This window comes from Nuphar pumila, chromosome 3 (assembly GCF_984573655.1).
Source record: "Nuphar pumila chromosome 3, dmNupPumi1.hap1.1, whole genome shotgun sequence".
Lineage (NCBI taxonomy): Eukaryota > Viridiplantae > Streptophyta > Magnoliopsida > Nymphaeales > Nymphaeaceae > Nuphar > Nuphar pumila.
The window spans coordinates 98,867,020-98,886,507 of NC_143251.1; the positions used below are offsets into that span (position 1 = coordinate 98,867,020).

The 19,488-nt window shown below is 34.9% G+C and overlaps 1 pseudogene; it reads left to right on the top strand.

Annotated features, from left to right (window-relative positions):
• The first annotated feature begins 4,547 nt into the window (after positions 1-4,547).
• LOC149843169 (serine/threonine-protein phosphatase PP2A-1 catalytic subunit pseudogene) lies at positions 4,548-17,423 on the top strand (annotated as a pseudogene).
• The last annotated feature ends 2,065 nt before the right edge of the window (positions 17,424-19,488 follow it).

The following is a 19,488-nucleotide window of genomic DNA, read 5'->3' on the forward strand; positions in this document are numbered from 1 at the left end:
AAATTAAAATTATAGAAAATACCAAAAATAGTTTTTAAATAGCTCAGACAGTCCCTCCGACATCTGTTTGGATCCATCATGTTGTATTTCTCGATTCAAGTTCCAAAACTCAAACATTTTCTCAAAAACTTGGATCCAAACCCACTTTCTGAAGAAATTTCTCCAAAATGGCCTGAAATTCTCGGAGAAACACTCTTTGTAAATATTTCTCAGAAAAATACAAAAATTTAGTGTTTAAACTTTGTTTTGTTTAAAATTTTAGTTTTTCTACTACAAAAATACAAAAAAATGGGAAAGCAATACAAAAATCAAAAAAATTGAGTAAAGCAAATGGTTTTAAAACTTGAAAAATGGAATTTTTGCCAAAAACCTCCTTTTAAACATTTTTTACAAAAGATCTTTCAAAGGGGCTTTCTTTTGGAAATTTGGAAAAAAGGCAACGACCTTTTTCCCGTGTATCCTCCCTCTCACTTGCCGACCCTTCATCTTCAAACCAACTTCTTCTCCCTCAACCCCTCATCTTCAACCAACAGCCTATCTCGAAGGCTCCTCTTCCCCTTTAAAAGGAAAGCACGTAGAGTGAAGAAGGGATCTGTCTCCCACCTCTCCACGGCGCCATCCCTTTCCTTCCTCCTTCCTCCTTCATATCAGGTAAGAACTTTTTTTCTTTTCCCTTTTTCGATTCTTCATAGAAATTTATTTTTCTAAGTTTCATCCATCGGTTGTTCTCGTTTTTCTTCATTTCCTTTTCTTTTCAGCAAAGTTGTGCAATCGATCTGTATGTAGCAGAACCGATTCACTCCTTTGCAACAGTAAAGGGAACTCACGTACCCCAACATTTTTTTTTGTTTTGTTAACATCTCTTCATATTTCCTCAGGATCATGATTAGCATTTCAGTTCTCTTTTAGTTTTTTTTTTCTCTCTCTTTTCTCATTTATCCTGAGTGATTTCTCAGGATCATATGGTTTTTCGATTAATTGTCCATTTTTTTTTTGATCTTTCGTTTCGGCATGTGTTCAATCCTCCCTTTAATGGCAAATTCTATTATCTTCAATTTATTGGGCTTTCAGCATCCTGCTATGGCTTCATCACTAAGAAGTAGCCTACCTAAAAGCCTAACTTATCATTGCTAAACCTCTACACGATGAAGTATTTAAAGAGGAGGTGCAGGACCTGTGCATCGATTTGATGTCCCACATTGGGATTGAGCACAATTTTAGCAGGAAATTCGCTATATACTTCCTCCTTTGAGATCTAAACTGCGTTTGATTCTATTAACATCTGATTTATACTTTGTTTTTATCCACTTTATCACTGTCTTTGGCATTCAATAGCATCAAATGTCAGTTTAGTTCATTCATAGTATTCCATTAGGTTCCATTGTGTTACTCGTTTTTTTCAAAGATCGTCTCTTTATTTCTACATATCGTTTTGAGTTTACATAGTATGGGTTCATCTCGTTACATGTGTTCATCCTGGTATGTTCTGCACTACGAGTTCGGTTGCTGGAAATTCTTTCACCTGTGCCTGTGTGATCATCGCAAAAATTTTCCTCTTTCATCGGTTTCTCTCTCTTCCTTCTCTTTTCCTTTTCTAACCTCTATTTTCCTCCTTTTTTGAAGAGAGAAAAATAAAAGAAAGAAAAGAAAGAGAGAAGAGAAAAGAAAGAAAGAGAGAGAGAAGAGGAACTATTTTGCGGGTTTTCACTTGACCTTGATTTGAAAAGAATTTAGAAATTTAACTCGCCTCCGTTTTTGAAAATATTGCGGGAAAATGGAGAGACGGGATTCGCTCGTCGGTACGAGGTTCGACCGTTCCTGACGCCTTTACCAGGGGTAATCGAACCAAGGATCGAATCTATGCCTTTTGCTTTGCCTAAATATAATCTAAGAATTTATTCTAACTCTAAATGCACAAAGAATCATACTTGTGCAATGCAAGGATGTATGCTCTTTTGAAAAGAATGTTTTGAAAATTTCCAAGTATTCTGAGATGAACTTGGTAAGGGAGTGAAGAAAATGATTTGAATCTAACTTTAGAACTTGAGATAGATCAAAGAAGTTCTATGTTTTTGAAGTAAACCAGGATTTGAAAGAATAAATGAGAAAGAATGACTTGAAGCTTTGAAATGAAAGGAAATGGATGTTTCAAAGTCAAAATCGACTTTGAATTTTAGATTTAAATTTAGAAAAGGAAATGAATACTTGCGATGGAATTGAATTTGGATTTTTAAGTTTGGAATGGATCTGAGATAATCAAATGGTATTTAAGAATAAAAATGGATTTAGGGAGTTCAGATGAGATCTGAAAATGGAATTGGATTTGAAATCTAGAATTGGGAATGGAATTGGATCTAAAGATGGATTTAAAATCTGAGATCTGAGATAAAATTGGGTTCTGGATCCTAAGATGGATTTGGATCAGAAGTCTAAGATCCGACATGTGATTGAATTCTGGATCCTAAAATGGAACTGGATCTGAAGTCTAAGATCCAAAGTGAAATTGGAGTTTGGATCCTAAAATGGATTTGGATCTGAAGTCTGAGATCCAAAAAGTGGAGATTTGTACTTGGAAATCTGGATCCAAGTTGGATTTAGGATCTAACTTTGGATTTTGGAATTTCCAAAATTGATTTGAGAATTGAATTTTGAATATACAAACGAAATTCAAAGTCAAATTGGACTTTGAATTTGAAGCTTGAATCTGGAGTCAAGAATTTCAAAGTTAAATTGAACTTTGAATTTGAGATAGAATTTGGAATTTGAAATACAAGATGATTCTGAAGTTTCAAAGTCAAATGGGACCTTGAAATTGAATTCTTGAATCTTTTTGAGAAATAGAGTTGAATTTGAATTTATGAATAGGTTTTGATCTGAGAAATGAAGGAAAGAATCACTTGGATTTATGAAAAAGGATTTTGAAAATATGATGCAACTCTATCCTAAATGATGAATGAATTTAAAGAATTTGAATTTAGATTTTGAAAAGCTATCTTATTCTTGAAATAAATTAAAATAAGATTGAAGATATAATACATCCCTAACTATGGTCATTGAATGTATTATATAATAATCTATATTTAAATTCAAGAGAAGAATAAAATACATTTGGTGCTTTTATAGAATTTAAAATGAAATTAATTCTCAATATACCCTGACTATGGCCATTGGTATATATTTTGAGTTAATTTTAAGTTAAATTCTGATAAAAGAAGAAAAATTCTTTAAGGAAAACATGATGAATTTTGAAAAACGGATCCAGTGTGGATCTAGTGTTATTTTATAAAATATAAAAATTCTAAGTCTTGTTTACATCCCGACTATGGTCGTTGATGTAAATCATCAACTTAGGATTAATTTACCTCTTATGAAATGGTGCACGTGCCATTCGTGTTTCACCATTGTGAGATTTTGGAAAATAAAGGTAAAAAGCATGAAAATAAGCAATTTATGATATTTACAATGCTCATTCATTCTAAAACAAGAAATGTACCAAATTTTCATTAATAGCTATCTATTACAACTTGAACTAAATTTGAAATCCTAATATGAGAAAACATCAACATTTTCTAGAAATTCCTGCAAGAGAAAGAGTTAGTACTAGGCCAAGATAAAAGGAAGTAGAAGAATTTAGTTTGAAAAATGTAAATGTGGATGATTATACTAATTCTATAATAAGATGCTACACTCATGCTAAAAAGAGGGATATGGCATATTCTGCATTTATGAGAAAATGTGTATATACACATATATATGTAGATATATATATGTAAACATACATATATATATATATATATATATATACATGTATTTATATATATATATATATGTACATATATACATATATATGTATATATATATAGATATACATGTGTATACATATATATACAAGCCATACCATAGGTAAAAAAGGAATCCATATGTAAAGAGGTATACACAAGACTTTTAGGTCGATGAGAGATCTGCAAGGTGGATGGTGGACTGTGCATTTTGCACAGAAATTTAATGAAAAAGTGATTGTCGGTCACAACTACAACTCAGAACACGGCTTGGTATGGATGGAATGGGCAATGAGGTAGAAGCTAGGGGATGTGCAGTGCATGGTGGCAGCTGTGCATGGTGAGGGCTTCAGCAATGTTGAACATTACTAAAATTCTGCTAAGGTGTAAAAAAAAAAAAAATGGAGGCCACAATAATGATTATTAATGCTATGAGTGCTGAAATGAAAGCCACCACAGGCGCTGTCATAGCCTGTGAAGGTTACAGTTGGTGATCTCGTAGCAAGCTTTTATAATAGGTATTGTTACTGTGAAGGCTGAAGGTGCAATGTTACAACAGTGGGTGTCATAAATGGTGAGAAAATAATCCTTTGAGTGTAACAAGGTAGGTAATGAGGTACAGGAGAAAAGGCTGAAGCACATTGTGAAGATACAAGATGTCATGGAGAGGTGGTGACAGGGGAAGGTAGAGAAAGGTGATATGCTGGGCAGGATGCTGCAGATATAATCAGAAGTGTTAGATATAGGTGGGTGTGACTGATAGGGACAATGGATAGAGTGAGGCACATACAGCATGATGATGATGACTGGGATATGATACAGAGGTTGGTTGGAATGGATGTTGTTGGGGTCATAAGAGTTGAATGGACATAATTGTTGTGATAATGAAATGGCACTGCAACGAGGAGTAATTGCTGTGAAGGTGTAACTGGTGTTCCAGTTAAGTAAGTATTTCTGTAATAGTGAAGTGCAAGAAGCGATGGGAAGAAAAAGTGACTGGATGCTTGTATACAGCAAATGAGCTTAGCTGGGATAATGAAGAAGATGAGACGGGGTATTAGGGGCTTGATGCAGTGGTGATCAAGTACAGATTAGAATGTCATCCGCTCCGAAATCCAACACAGTAACATCCCACAAAATCCTGTACAAAACTTATAGGAAACATGTTGAACAATTCTATGTAAAGAACTATAAAAGTACATTGAATATTGAACAATTCTATGTAAAAGAACTACAAAAATACATTAAATATTTTTATGCACAGAACTGCAGAAAAATGTATTAAACAAAACCTATGCAAAAGCTATAGAAAACACACTAAAGAAAGGGGGAAGATCTGAGAATTATACAAAAAAAAAAAATTCAAATATCTATGACAACCATGAGTCAACCTAGATTCCCATCTTAATGAAATCAAAGACACAGCCAATAGAAATAAGCAAGTTGTCTATTTGTCACACACACACACACACACACACACACACACACACACACACACACACACATATATATACACATTTGTATTTATATATACATATATATATGGGTGTGTATATACTGTGCACGGTGGAGCAGTGTTGTGCATATACTGTGCACGGTGAGTGAAAAGGGGGTGGCGTAGATGAAGTGTACAGAAACAGTGAATGGAACGGGCAATGGGCATTAAAAAAAAAAATTTGTCAAATGGCAGGATAATTTGGGAATCAAGGTTAAAATATGATTGGCTTTCACTGATACAGGAAGCAGGATTTCTCAAATTACACAATAGGGAAGGTAGATCACATTGTGGAAAATAGTGGTGCAACCAAAAAAAAATATGTTGAAGTTGGGAAATTGTGCTTACAAACTTCACACCTGAATCCCGCCTTTTTTTTTTTGGCTTAGTCCCTCAACAATATGGACAGTTCATATATAGGCAAATTTAAGTTCAAGAGAGTAGATCCTTTATTGCCATCGTCAAGGGTGACATGTTGAAGACACTTCATCATAATCCTTCCAAATTCCAGGAAGTATTGTATGCACCATAAAAGGTTGGCCACGTTCCTTTTGTTGGCCACTGTCAAAACTGGCTTCCTTTACCTACTTACAGAAAGCTTTTTCTGCTCCTACTATGGATCAGCTTTTTCTTGTTTCTAGATCTTCCCCTGCTTTATAGCTTATCCCCATTGGTTGTGTGAGTGAAATAGGTGGTGATATATGTAAATAGTGAAGTGAGGGTGCACTATTGCTGTGAAGGCAATAGACGTGGGTATGGCATTATGCAGACGATGTGAACATAATGGGGGCTGTTATTTCAAAAACCCTTGGCTACAACCATGCCAGCAAGATATCTTTGGTTAATCCCTTGGATGAAGGATGCTCACAATCGAGATGGAGGATTATCGTACAGGAGGTGAAGGCAATGTGATGTATATACAAGAAAAAAACGCAGAACATGGTGATGGTGCTGAATTGAATCAAATCTGAACACCTGATTGCAACCTCTGGACTGAATTACGTCTGATAGAAAAAAAAAATGGATGTAGAGATGCTGTGAATTAAGAGAGGATGAAAATGAAACAAAATAGAAAGGGGAAACTACGGTAATGGATTAGCATGCTGGAGATATAAGATATGTTTTGAAAGGGGTGTATTGATACACACTATCATGAACACATGCTGCGAAATAATCAATTGAAGCAGAGAGTAGCTAATACGGCAGATAATAACAGAACAAAGCAAAATAACATAAGAAAGGAAAAAAAGAAAAAGGAAAGAAGAGAGAAGAAGAAGAAAAAAAATGAGAGGAAGAGGATGTTGGAGTGAAAAGTCCATTGATATTGCAATGGGCAGGTTGGTTATGCCATAGGCCGACCGAAACTACCACAGATGCTTTAATGGAGGTCAAAACATATGATAAATCAGAAGATCATTAAAATCAAGTATGATGCGACAATAGAATTCACGTTGATAGGGAGACATAAGCTGATATTAGGAAAAAAAATTTACTGCTATTATATCTTAAAGGTAATGACGATGATCGAAAGGGACAGAAATCAGATACGATAGAAAATCACCATAATAAAATAAATAAAAATATGTCGGAACACCTTGGTTCCTTTTGATATTGCTTGCCTGTAATCTCGATTTGCTATATGCAAATCGAGATTGCAGAGGGTGCATCAATAGGATCAAAATAAGAAAACCAAAGGAACGATCAGAGAAGAAAAAAAAAAAGGGAAGGGGAAATAATCAAAAGAAAACATCCGAACAATAGACAGAAAATGCAATAAGTAGAAGCAGGATTTAGCGGGGAATCGAATGGAATGAGAGTTATTCACTTACCTGTAATTCCCGCACTTCCACTGATGTTCGACCAATTGGATTGCTTGGAAATCCTGGGGCTGGAGCGACTCCCTTCAGTTTATGGGAAAGAAGAACAGAGGAAAGAGAAAAAGAAAAATGGGGAAGAAGAAGAGCAGAAGCGTGGAGGGGTAGAAGATGGATGTGAAAGAGGGGGATTATAGATGACGGATCCGTGAAGGAGGAGAATGTGGAGGGGTAGAAGACGACCTCGAATCCTTCTACGAGCTCTCCTCTTAAAGGGGAAGAGGAGCCTTCGAGAGAGGGAGATGGTTGAAGATCAGGGGTTGAGGGAGAAGAAGTTGGTTTGGAGATGAAGGGTCGGCAAGTGAGAGGGGAAGTGCGCGGGTGGTGTTTGTTGGAGATTTTCCAAATTTCCAAAAGAAGACCCCCTTTGAAAGAATTTTTGTAAAAAAGAGTGGTTCCAGAGAGGTTTTTGGCAAAAATTCAAATTTTCATGTTTTAAAACCTTTTGCTTTACCCAATTTTTTGATTTTTGCATCATTTTCCATTTTTGTAGTTTTGTAGTAGAAAACTGAGATTTTAAGAGAAAACTAAGTTTTAAACACTATTTTTTTTTTTGTATTTTTCTGAGAAATTATTTACAAAAGTATTTTTCTGAGAATTTCCGACCATTTCGGGGAAATTTCTTCAGAAAGTGGGTTTGGACCTACATTTTAAGAAAATGTTCGAGTTTTTACACTCGAATCGAGAAATACAACATGATAGATCCAAACAGATGTCGGATGGACTGTCCGAGCTATTTAAAAACTATTTTTGGTATTTTCTATAATTTTAATTTAAAATTTGAACAAGGAGATTCAGATTTGGATCTGGACAATGGATTCAGATCCAAAATCAATTTAAACATATGAAAATGAATTTAATTTCGATAAAACTAGAGAAATGAACTGGAATTTAGATTTGAAATGACCTATTTGCTCAAAAAATAATATTAGGGACAAAAAGGGGATATTTAAAAGATTTTAAAAAATTTGGGGTGTTCACAGCCTGCACAGTAATTCCCATTACGGCAGGGGTCTTTGTCATCAAGGCCACATCTCACACATTGCCCACCATATCTACATTTCTTTGCCTTACATGCGTGAGAATGCTGAGGAAATATCCAGACAGAATTTTTCTGCGTCACTGGATTCTCAAACAGCCACCAGCGCGGATGGCAATCAAGGAAAATCAGGATTCGATTTTGTCTACAGGTTCAGAGATTCATTTTTTTTTTCTTCAGCAACTGGGTTCGTTTGCGATCATTGATGGATGGTTCAGTAACATTTCCGAAAACCCAGCTTCTTATTTTTCAGCTTTTGATAGTCATTTTATTTTCCTGTTTTATCTCTTTGTGATTCTTTTTCTTTTCTTTCTGAACTATGATTCTTATTTTGATTTGAATTTCTTGTTTTGTATCATGATTATTCAATTAATATCTGTATCATATATGTAATGACCTTTATTGTGGCATCCGGTCTAATCCATTATTAGATCGGATTCACTCTACAACAATCCTTCACAGGATTTCACATTTTATCTGTGCTCAAGCTCGATGCATTTTGCTTACTGCGTTTCCCCTTTTTTTTTTTTCTTTTCCTCTTTTCTACATCATCATCTGTATAACCTTGCTTGATTTTACTCAGCATGTTACCTCTGGTGCCTTGCACCTGTACATTCTATATCTCTTCTCAGCAATCTCCTTGCAGAATTACTCATGCACCATAGCTATTTTCTTTATTGTCATTTATCATATACTTTGTTGTCATTTAATTCCACCCGGCATCGTCAGCTCTCTCTCTCTGTGCTGATCTGCGTCTCATGCCTGATCTTTGGCATCCACTGACCCTCTGGAACCATTCCAGAGAATCGGTTTTCCTTTTGATAGCAATCAGGGTAGACGCTGGCTCTACTTGGTCAGATCACCCCGTAAGTGACTTTCAGGATATAAAATCTTTTCAATTGATGGTTAACCTCTAAGCTGAGAAGTTTAATCATATGCTTATATTATTGACTTAAAAAAAAAAGGTAGCTGGGTTGTTAAGTTAGAAATTCTGAAGGTATTTTGATAGGTAGTGAATGCTGGGAAGATCTGACTGAAGTTAATGTATTTAAGCTTATTTTGAAGGTAGTATGGTCGACTCCTCCATGTTCATTTGCTAAAAGAATGTAAACAACATCAGTGAAATAACATAAAAACCTCTTGGATATGGATAGAATGCAATCACCAAAGCAAAATAGGAGATGGTGATAATTGACTTTCGAGCAGCAGAAACTTGCTACTGAAGTTGGCTTGAAGTCCTTCGGTGCTACGTTGAACAACGAACTTCGTTATCTCCAGCATTTCTACAGCAGCTAATTCACCATCATCCTCTCTAGTTTGTTTTGTGCTTTCACAAACTGTCATATACCTTCACTACTGCTATGCATGCCATGCTCGCCACCCACTATATATCATTTGATGTCATATATTTTTTTTTTTTTTTTATAGTACCCACTTTCAACCACTTTTCACAGCACGTTTCCATCTCCTTTCTTCTTGCTAAGATTTTCTGTATATCTCATCTACCTCCACAGCACCTATGCACCTACAACCTGTCATAGTGGTTCACCACAATCATATGCACTGCAAATTTTCATTTTGGGAAATAAGAAATTTACTAGCTGAATAGTTCAAATGGCTTGAACATGCTGCAAAGATGATGGACAATGGCATTAGATCAACATTCCTCAATTTTGAGGGAAGTTGTGATTGTTTGGGAACTAAGCACGTTGAGGTTAGTTGCTCTAAATACCAAATAACCTGTATTTGGCCATAACATTTCCATTAGGCAGTTGTCCTTATGTCCTTAATAGATAGATAGAGATCAATTTTTGTAAGGTCCTCATTAGTGTTCGAGCCTTATTGGTTCAACTGGAGGTGTTATAGCAACAATGATGGCTGGGCGATTTTTTTGGGTGCCTGGGTGGCGCTGTGCATTTATGATGGTTTTTAGCTCACTTATTGGATTACCTATTTTTATATTTGTCATTGATCCAAGAAAGGCACCCCTCTTTGCCAATGAAACTGATAATAGCTTTGAAAGACATATTTGAAAAGGTAGCTACAACTTCCTCTTCCCTGTGGCATGATTCATGGATAGTCATGAAAATCGTTGTATAAACTTTCTCAAGTAATAAATCATGCAAGGCATTGTCGATTCATTACCATGGACAGCAATGGATGAGTCCAGGGCTTTAATAGCAAAAGGATCATCCTGAGCAGGTGCTCTGCTACAGAAATACAGTTGAATTTGAATATCCTAGAACACACTTCACAACCTAGCGTCTGTCAGTTGGTTTTGCAGCCTCCCCACTCTGATTAGCTCCCAAATGCCACAGCCCACCTTTTCAGCATCTTACATACTTGCTGTTAACACACACAGCCCCCAATAAACACTATCAGTCAGCTCTGCCTTTGCCTTATCACCCCTTTACTCCTTACCATCTGTCATATTTCCTGCTGTCAAACATCCCTTCATTTCCATTCAGCCACAGCAGTGCTAAGCACTGTTGTAGCTTCCTTAAATCTGCCAAGACAATCATCGTTGTGATGATTTTTCTGCATCTACAGCAACTCCCTGAGTTGCTGTAGCTTCACGTTTAATTGTTATAAATCACAATCAACCTCACAACACCTTCCCTTTTAGGCATTGCCTGCTATTTCCCCTGCAGCATCTAGCTCCACACCTCTGCCAACATTAGTTGCACGACATTTTCTTTAGTCACTCATGTTGTCTATTGCACATCATCTCCACTACCTACAACAATACCTGTGCCCATTTCCAACTTCAATTCTCATATTGTTTATGTTATATATAATATATATATATACATATATGCATATATAAATAGATATGTATATATATATATATATATATATATATATATATATATCATTTCCCATCTTTTTCACCATGTATATCTTGGCATTTTACCATTAACATCCATATGATATATGTGATTTTCCTTCTCTTTTCATTACTAATTCGTTTGTTTTGCAGGAAATATGTGGATAAAGTTATCATATGAAGTTGTAAATTTGATTTTACATATTGTAATAGCTAGATTTGAATGAAAATTTACATTTCCTGTTTTAGATTAGAATGTACGAGCATTGTAAATATCATGAATCGCTTATTTCATGCATTTTTCCTTTATTTCTCAAAATTCTCACGATGGTGAAACACGAATGACACATGCACCATTTTGTAAGATGTAATTGATACTAAGTTGATGATCCACATCAATGGCCATAGTCAGGGTGTGGACAAAACTTAGCATTTTTATCTTTTACAAAATAACACTGGATCCACTTTCAAAATTCATCATGTTTTCCTTAAATATTTTCTTCTTTTATCAGAATTTAACTTAAAATTAGTTCAACATATATACCAATGGCCATAGTCTGGGTATATTGAGAATTAATTTCATTTTAAACTCTATAAAAGCACAAAAATATGTTTTATTCTTCACCTGAATTTAAATATAGATTATTATATAATACATTCAATGACCATAGTCAAGGATGTATTATATTTTTCAATCTTATCTTAAATTCATTAAAAGAATGGAATAGTTTTTCAAAATCCAATTTCAAAATTCTTTAAATTCATTCATCATTTAGGATAGAACTGCATCATGTCTTCAAAATTCCTTTTTCAAAACTGCAAGTGATGTAAATATCTTCCTCAATCTATCTTCAATTCTTATAAAATCCAATTCATCCTTTCATTTTCAAAATTCAATTTCACTTTCAATCTCAAAGTTCAATTTAACTTTGAGATTCCAAAGTCGTTTTTTATATTCAAATTCAAATCAGATTTCAAAGTTCAATCTGACTTTGAAATTCCAATTTCATTTTATATTCAAAACTCTAATCAAACTCAAAGTTTAATTTTAACTTTGAGACTCTTGATTCACCTATTCCAAATTCTAAAACTTCAAATTCAAAGTCCAATTTGACTTTGAAATTCATTCGTATATCCAAGTTCTAAATTCAAATCAAAGTTCAAAGTTCAATTTAAATTCACCTTCTCATTTCAAAATCAAGTTTTATCCTCAAAATCCTCTTGAGATTGGTTCTGAATCTCAAGATTCAAATTTTTTTTTCTCTAAATTTAATCCGGGTTTTTTTCAAAAACCCAGATCCATCTTCAAAGCTCCATTTGGACTTTCAAAAGTCTAAAATCCAAAGTTAGAGTTCAAATCTCAATCCATTTTTAGGATCCAGAATCCAATTTTACTTTGGATCTCAGACTTCAGATCCAAATCCATCTTAGGATCTAGATCCAACTTCACTTTGGATCTTAAACTTCAGATCTAATTCCGTCTTAGGATCCAGAATCCAACTTCACTTCGGATCTCAGATTTCAGATCCAATTCCCCTTTAGGCTTCAGAATCCAATTTTACATTGGATCTTAGACTTCAGATCCAAATCCATCTTAAGATGCAGAGTTCAAATCTACTTTGGATCTTAGACTTCAGATCCATTCTATCTTAGGATCCAGAACCCAATTTTATCTCGGATCTCAGATCTCAGATCTTAAATCGATCTTTAGATCCAACTCCATTCCCAATTCTAGATTTCAAATCCAATTCCATTTTCAGATCTCATCTGAACTCCCTAAATCCATTTCTATTCTTAAATACCATTTGATTATCTCAGATCCATTCCAAACTTAAAAAATCCAAATTCAATTCCATCTCAAGTATTCATTTCCCTTTCTAAATTCAAATCAAAATTCAAAGTGGATTTTGACTTTGAAACTTCATTTCCTTTCATTTCAAAGCTTCAAGTCATTTTTTCTCATTTATTCTTCCAAATCCTAATTTACTTCAAAAACTTAGAATTTCTCTGATCTATCTCAAGCTCTAAGTTAAATTCAATCATTTCTTCATTCCTTTACCAAGTTCATCTCAGAATACTTGGAAATTTTCAAAACATCTTTCAAAAGGAGCATACATTCTTGCATTGCACAAGCATGATTCTTTGTGCATTTAGAGTTAGAATAAATTCTTAGATTATATTTAGGCAAAGCAAAAGGCATAGATTCGATCCTTGGTTCGATTACCTTTGGTAAAGGCGCCAGAAACGGTCGAATCTCATACCGACGAGCGAATCCCGTCTCTCCATTTTCCCACAATATTTTAAAAAACGGAGGCGAGTTAAATTTCTAAATGTTTTCAAATTAAGGTCAAGTGAGACCGCGCAAAATAGTTCCTCTTCTCTCTTTCTTTCTTTTCTCTTCTCTTTCTCTTTTCTTTCTTTTATTCTTCTCCCTTCAAAAAGGAGGAAAATGGAGGTTAGAAAAGGAAAAGAGAGAAACCACAAGAGAGAAAAAAATTTGCGATGATCACAATTTCTCAAATCCATTCTGTAAACACCCCAAATTTTTCAAAATCTTTCAAATATTCCCTTTTTGCCCCTAAATTCATTTTTTGAGCAAATGAGTCATTTCAAATCTAAATTCCAGTTCATTTCTCAAGTTTTATTGAAATTAAATTCATTTCATATGTTTAAATTGATTTCGGATCTGGATCCATTGTCCAGATCCAAATATAAGTCTCCTTGTTCAAATTTTAAATTAAAATTATAGAAAATACCAAAAATAGTTTTCAAATAGCTCGGACAGTCCATTCGACATCCGTTTGGATCCATCACATTGTATTCCTCGATTCGAGTGTCAAAACTCGAACATTTTCTCAAAACCTGGGTCCAAACCCATTCTTCTGAAGAAATTTCCCCGAAATGGTCTGAAATTCTCAGGAAAATACTTTTGTAAATATTCTTTTTAGAAAAATACAAAAAATTAAGGTTTAGTCTTTGTTTTCTCATTTTTTTTTATTCCAAAAATATAAAAATATTGAGAAAAGAACAAAAAAAATCAAAAGTAAATGAAGGAAGTTGCAGTGGTTTTTGAAAACCCGTTTTTGAAAAAAAATCTTCTTTAGAAAAACCTCTTTTTGGAAAATTTTTTAGAGAAAGCCCCCCTCTTTGCAAAAATTTGAAAAGTAAAGGGGCCCCCCTTCGAACTCATTTCTTTAGGGTTTCGGTAAAACCCTCTCGCAAGAGGATTGAGGATCCATGACGCATTTCCCACCTTATCTTCCAAACTCCCGAACTCTCCAAACAGTCGCACGCCCCCATGTACGAGCTCCTCCTCCGCAAGCCACCCATCACCAACCGAAACCTTCATCTCCCGATCTCCGTCCATCTGCAACAAACCCCCAACCGCATCCTCCTTCTTCCTCCTTAAAAGGGGACTCACGAAACCCTAAAGGGCACCGTGTTTCACCCCCGCACCCCTCTTCTTCCAGCATCAGACCGCGCTTCACCCCTCCATGTGATTTTCTCAATGCTTCTCTCTTGAAGTTTTCCTTTTCTCCTTCTTCTGTTTTCCTTTCTTCTTCCCCTGGTTTCCCTTTTGCCGATCAATCTTCAGAGCCTCGCCATAGCTGCAGAGTATAGGAGACGCCTCTCCTTCTCCGATTTAAACAAGACAATCTGGTAAAAGTCTCTTCCCCTTCTCTTGGTGGTTTTCAATTCCTTGGATTTTTTTTTAGTTTGGCCCCATTAGAGCATCCATGGTAGCAGCAAATTGTTTATAGCAATATCGCTCTACTTATATGCAACATCAATGGAAGGATCGATTCCAACATCCGTTTTTTTTTTCTTTCTTTTACGATACATTTTCTTGGATTTCTTCAGTTTATGCAAATATAGATTTCAGTCTTACTTTATTTTAGATTCAATATCCCTTTTATCGTTCATCGTATCATCCTCTGTATTTCTCCTTTTTGTGTCTTGTATTTTATATCATTTCTTATTATCATCTCATTCGTCTGTTATTTTCTGTTTTGATTCAATCCTTCCCCCCCCCCCCCCCCCCTTTGTTGCTACAATAATAGAATCGCTGATTCCAACAAATTTTTTTTTTTGTTAGTTTAGGCAAATCGCAATATTAGTTGGTTCAACCCCTCCATGTGTTCGAATTTCCATTTTCTTTCTCTTTCTAATTTTAGTCCCCACATTCCCCTCAGATCATTTGTTTGTATTTTGATCTTGATGACATTTGATTGCATATTATTCACTCCATTTGATGTATTTTCCGTGATAATAGCATTTTTTTAATGTCTTCATTTGATTTGATCGGAATCCTCATTCCATTTTCTTGATGATTCTCGATTTTCGCTTTCATTCTTATTTCTTCTATGAATTTTCAGTTATTTGCTTATGTTTTATCTTTGTACTGAGAATATAATTGCCTGTTTCTATTTTGTTATTACGTTTAGGATAGGTGAACATGGTGATTCCCCCAGAATTTTCATCACAGCACTCTGTCGTAACAGGAATCTGTGTTTTCCTTTCCTTTGAATCGCTGGTTTACCCCCTTTTTTTTATTATTATTATTTATTGCATCTGCTTACTTTTTTTTTTCTCTGTATTTAGCTTCATCAGTATCTCCTGTCTCTGTTCCACGATGCCTTTTTTCGTTTCAATATTTGATTTGGCTTGTACCATATGTTCGATCATTCTGGTATTGGGTAACAATATATAATATGGTCGTTTACAATGTCTTTGTTGCAATGATTTCATCGTGAATCAGTTTTGAGTCACGATAAAATCCATTTTTGGACTTGGTTGCAATCCTCACCATTACTCAGAACAGGCTATTCTGCAACTTCCCTTTTGCTATGATATGATACCCACTCATGTGGCAAAAGTCTGATTTCATAAAGACTATCCCAACTTCTGCTGTAATCCTTGGTCCAAAGAAGGAAGTAAACTTCATATGTCTTAAGATTTGCCGACTGCAAAGCTTTGGTCTCAAATACAAGAACTAAAGAATACCTGCCAACTTCAGTTACTTCTTCACAAATCATGGAGAACACAGGAGCGCTTCGCCTTGAGATTCCATACCAGAAAATACATTTTTAAACTTCATCGAGCATCAATGTGGACTACTCTGAGCCAGGGAGAACATTGGAATACGCTCCATAGCCATAGGAAAGAAGCGGGCATCTAACAGCTAGCCCAACAACAATGAGCAAGACCTTGGACAGTGAAAAACCATCATCAGGCATAATTGCTTTGTTCAGTATGGATGTAGAAGGTGTTTTCGTGGAGTCTGTAATATTGGCCAATAAGTCCAACTTCAGATTTGTTTTTAGTCAAATTTTCAGCTTACTGCTCTTATTTAGTCTCATTTTTCTCTCTCCTTTGGCAGTATGCAGTCTCAGAAGATGCAATTCAAGCCAATTCCTCAAATTCTTAATTTAGTTGCGTTTTCCCTAAAGAATAAAGAAAATGGAAGTTCATAACCTTGATGGAGTTCGTGGAGATGAAAAACCACAGTAACAATCATTGCTCTGTCTTTATGGTATATCAGGCTGCTGAGGCCTCCAATGTGTTTATGGCATCTCATCCCTGAGGTTATGGTGGATGCCCATGCCTTCATAAATCTGTCACTGGCGCTTAGCATTCACCTCAACTTCCAGCATCCCTGTTGACATAACTTTTTCAAATCATGGATATTACTCTGTGGAAACTGTCACATTGTTAGTGGCCTTGAAAGTAAGGTATAGAGATAGAATTACAGTACTCAGAGGCAACCATGAAAGTCGGCAGATAACTCAAGTGTATGGCTTCTATGATGAATGCTTAAGAAAATATGGAAACACGAATGTCTGGAAATGTTTTACTGATCTTTTGATTATCTGCCCCTCACAGCTCTTATTGAGAGTCAGGTTTTATGTTTGCATGGTGGCCTTTCCCCATCATTAGATTCGTTGGATAACATTCGAGTACTGGATTGGATATAGGAAGCTATTCATTTGGACAGGATATTGCAGCACAATTCAATCATACTAATGTTTTCACTCTTATTTCCAGAGCTCATCAGCTTGTGATGGAAGGTTTTAATTGGTGTCAGGATAAGAATGTGGTGACTGTTTTTAGTGCTCCAAACTACTGTTACCGCTACGGTAATCTGGCTGCCATAATGGAGATTGGGGAGTCAACGGAGCAGAGATTTCTTCAATTCGATCCAGCTCCAAGACAGATTGAACCTGACACCACGCGCAAGACTCCTGATTATTTTTTTTTTGTTATTGTTATGATCCTTCTCTCTTTTATATTCTGCCATGCTCGTTTTCTGCTGTGTTTTTGCAAATTTGTCTTTGAAAAGGAGTTGCAGCGAATCAGTCGATTGCATGTGGTCAATCTACTACAAAAGTCGCCGAATCCTATTCCGTGAGATTGGCAAGGTCGGTATCCGCCCCATCCTCAAATGTCTCAATATATTCTCACTGTATGCCTATTGCAATAATTTCCATTGGCTGGAGATATTTATTGCTCTTGTTAAGCATTCTCATTCATCATGTCTTTGGTATTTTCTGTTTTAACAGGTTTAGTCTTCTCTCCACTTACGTGTCACCTTCACCATTTGCTTTTACACTTATACATCTCCACCAGTTGTATTTTCTTTATCAACACAAAATTCATTATTTTTCATCTACACTGCCACAACACTGCAGATCTGTTGTAATGTGTATGAATACTGCATCTGTGCATTTTTACTTGCCTGTTACATATTGATAATTTTTTTTTTTTACCATCATCATTACAGCACAGTATTGCTTCATTACACACTGTCACTCATACACAACCTCTGTCATCATCCTTGCAGCAATACTTCAGCCATTTGCTGTGTAACCACATCAGCTCCTGCAGCTACCTCCACCTCTTTGTTAATATTGGTTGTATAACCTATTAACATCCTTGATTCCCTACTGTCACCACTGCTTGCACATAGCAGTACACGTAGCACCCACTGTAATTTCAATTCCCTGCACTAATGTTGCTTTGATCCATGATGGTTAGTTGTCTTTTACATTAACTAATGTTGCATTGATGTATTTTCAAAATCCCTATGTATGGCTTACATTGTATTTTACACACAGTCCCTTCACATTCAGCATAGTGGGAATCATTCATTTATGTCACACATATTGGATGTGAGCATATATATATGCACATATATATCTCTCTCTCTATATATATATACATATATATATGTATATATATATATATATATATATATACCTATATATATGTATATATATATACGTATTTTTTTCATATATGTGCATTACCTACATAGATATATGTCAAAATTCTTAAATATAACATCTGTTTGTTAAAAATTCAATATCATGTGCTAACTCTCTTTTTCAGGAGAATATAAAAAGTTTGAATTTCTCTCTTGGACTAGAAATTTCTGATATTTGCAATTCAAAAGTTGTAATAAATTAGGTAGAAATGGAGAATTTATATTTCAAAGTTTTAGATAGAATGAATGAGCATTGTAAATACCATAAATTGCTTATTTTCCATGCTTTTTGCCTTCATTTTCCAAAATCTCACAAATGGGAACACGAATGGCACGTGCACCATTTCGTAAGAGATAAATCAATCCTAAGTTGATGATCCACATCAATGGCCATAGTCAGGGTGTGGACAAAACTTAGGATTTTTTTCTTTTACGAAGTAACACTGGATCCATTTTCAAAACTCATCATATTTCCTTAAATATTTTCTCCTTTTATTAGAATTTAACTTAAAATTGACCCAAAATATGTACCCATGGCCATAGTCAGGGTATATTGAGAGTTAATTTCATTTTAAATTCTATAAAAGCACCAAAAGGTATTTTATTCTTCACTTGAATCTAAATATAGATTATTATATAATACCTTCAATGACCATAGTCAAGGATGTATTATATCTTCAATCTGGTTTTAATTCATTTAAAGAATGAAATAGCTTTTCAAAAATCCAAAATTCAATTTTTTTTTTAATTCATTCATCATTTAGATAGAATTGCATCATATTTCTAAATTCTTTTCATAAAATCCAAGTAATTCTTTCCTTCATTTCTCAGATCAAATCCTACTTATAAATTCAAATTCAACTCTATTTTTCAAAAAGATTCAAGAATCCAATTTCAAGGTCCTATTTGACTTTGAAACTTCAGAATTATCTTGTATTTCAAATTCTATCTCAAATTCAAAGTACAATTTAACTTTGAAATTCATCTGTATAGTCAAGCTTTCAATTTTTAAAATTCATTTAATTCAGGCTTAGAAATTCTTGGTCCATCTTCTAAATTCCAGATTCCAAACTTCAAATTCAAAGTCCAAATTTAGCTTTGAAATTCATATTCCAAGCTCGAAATTCCCAAATCAAATTTTGAAGTTCCAAATCCAAAGTTAGATCCTAAATCCAACTTGGATCCAAATTTCCAAGAACAAATCCCCACT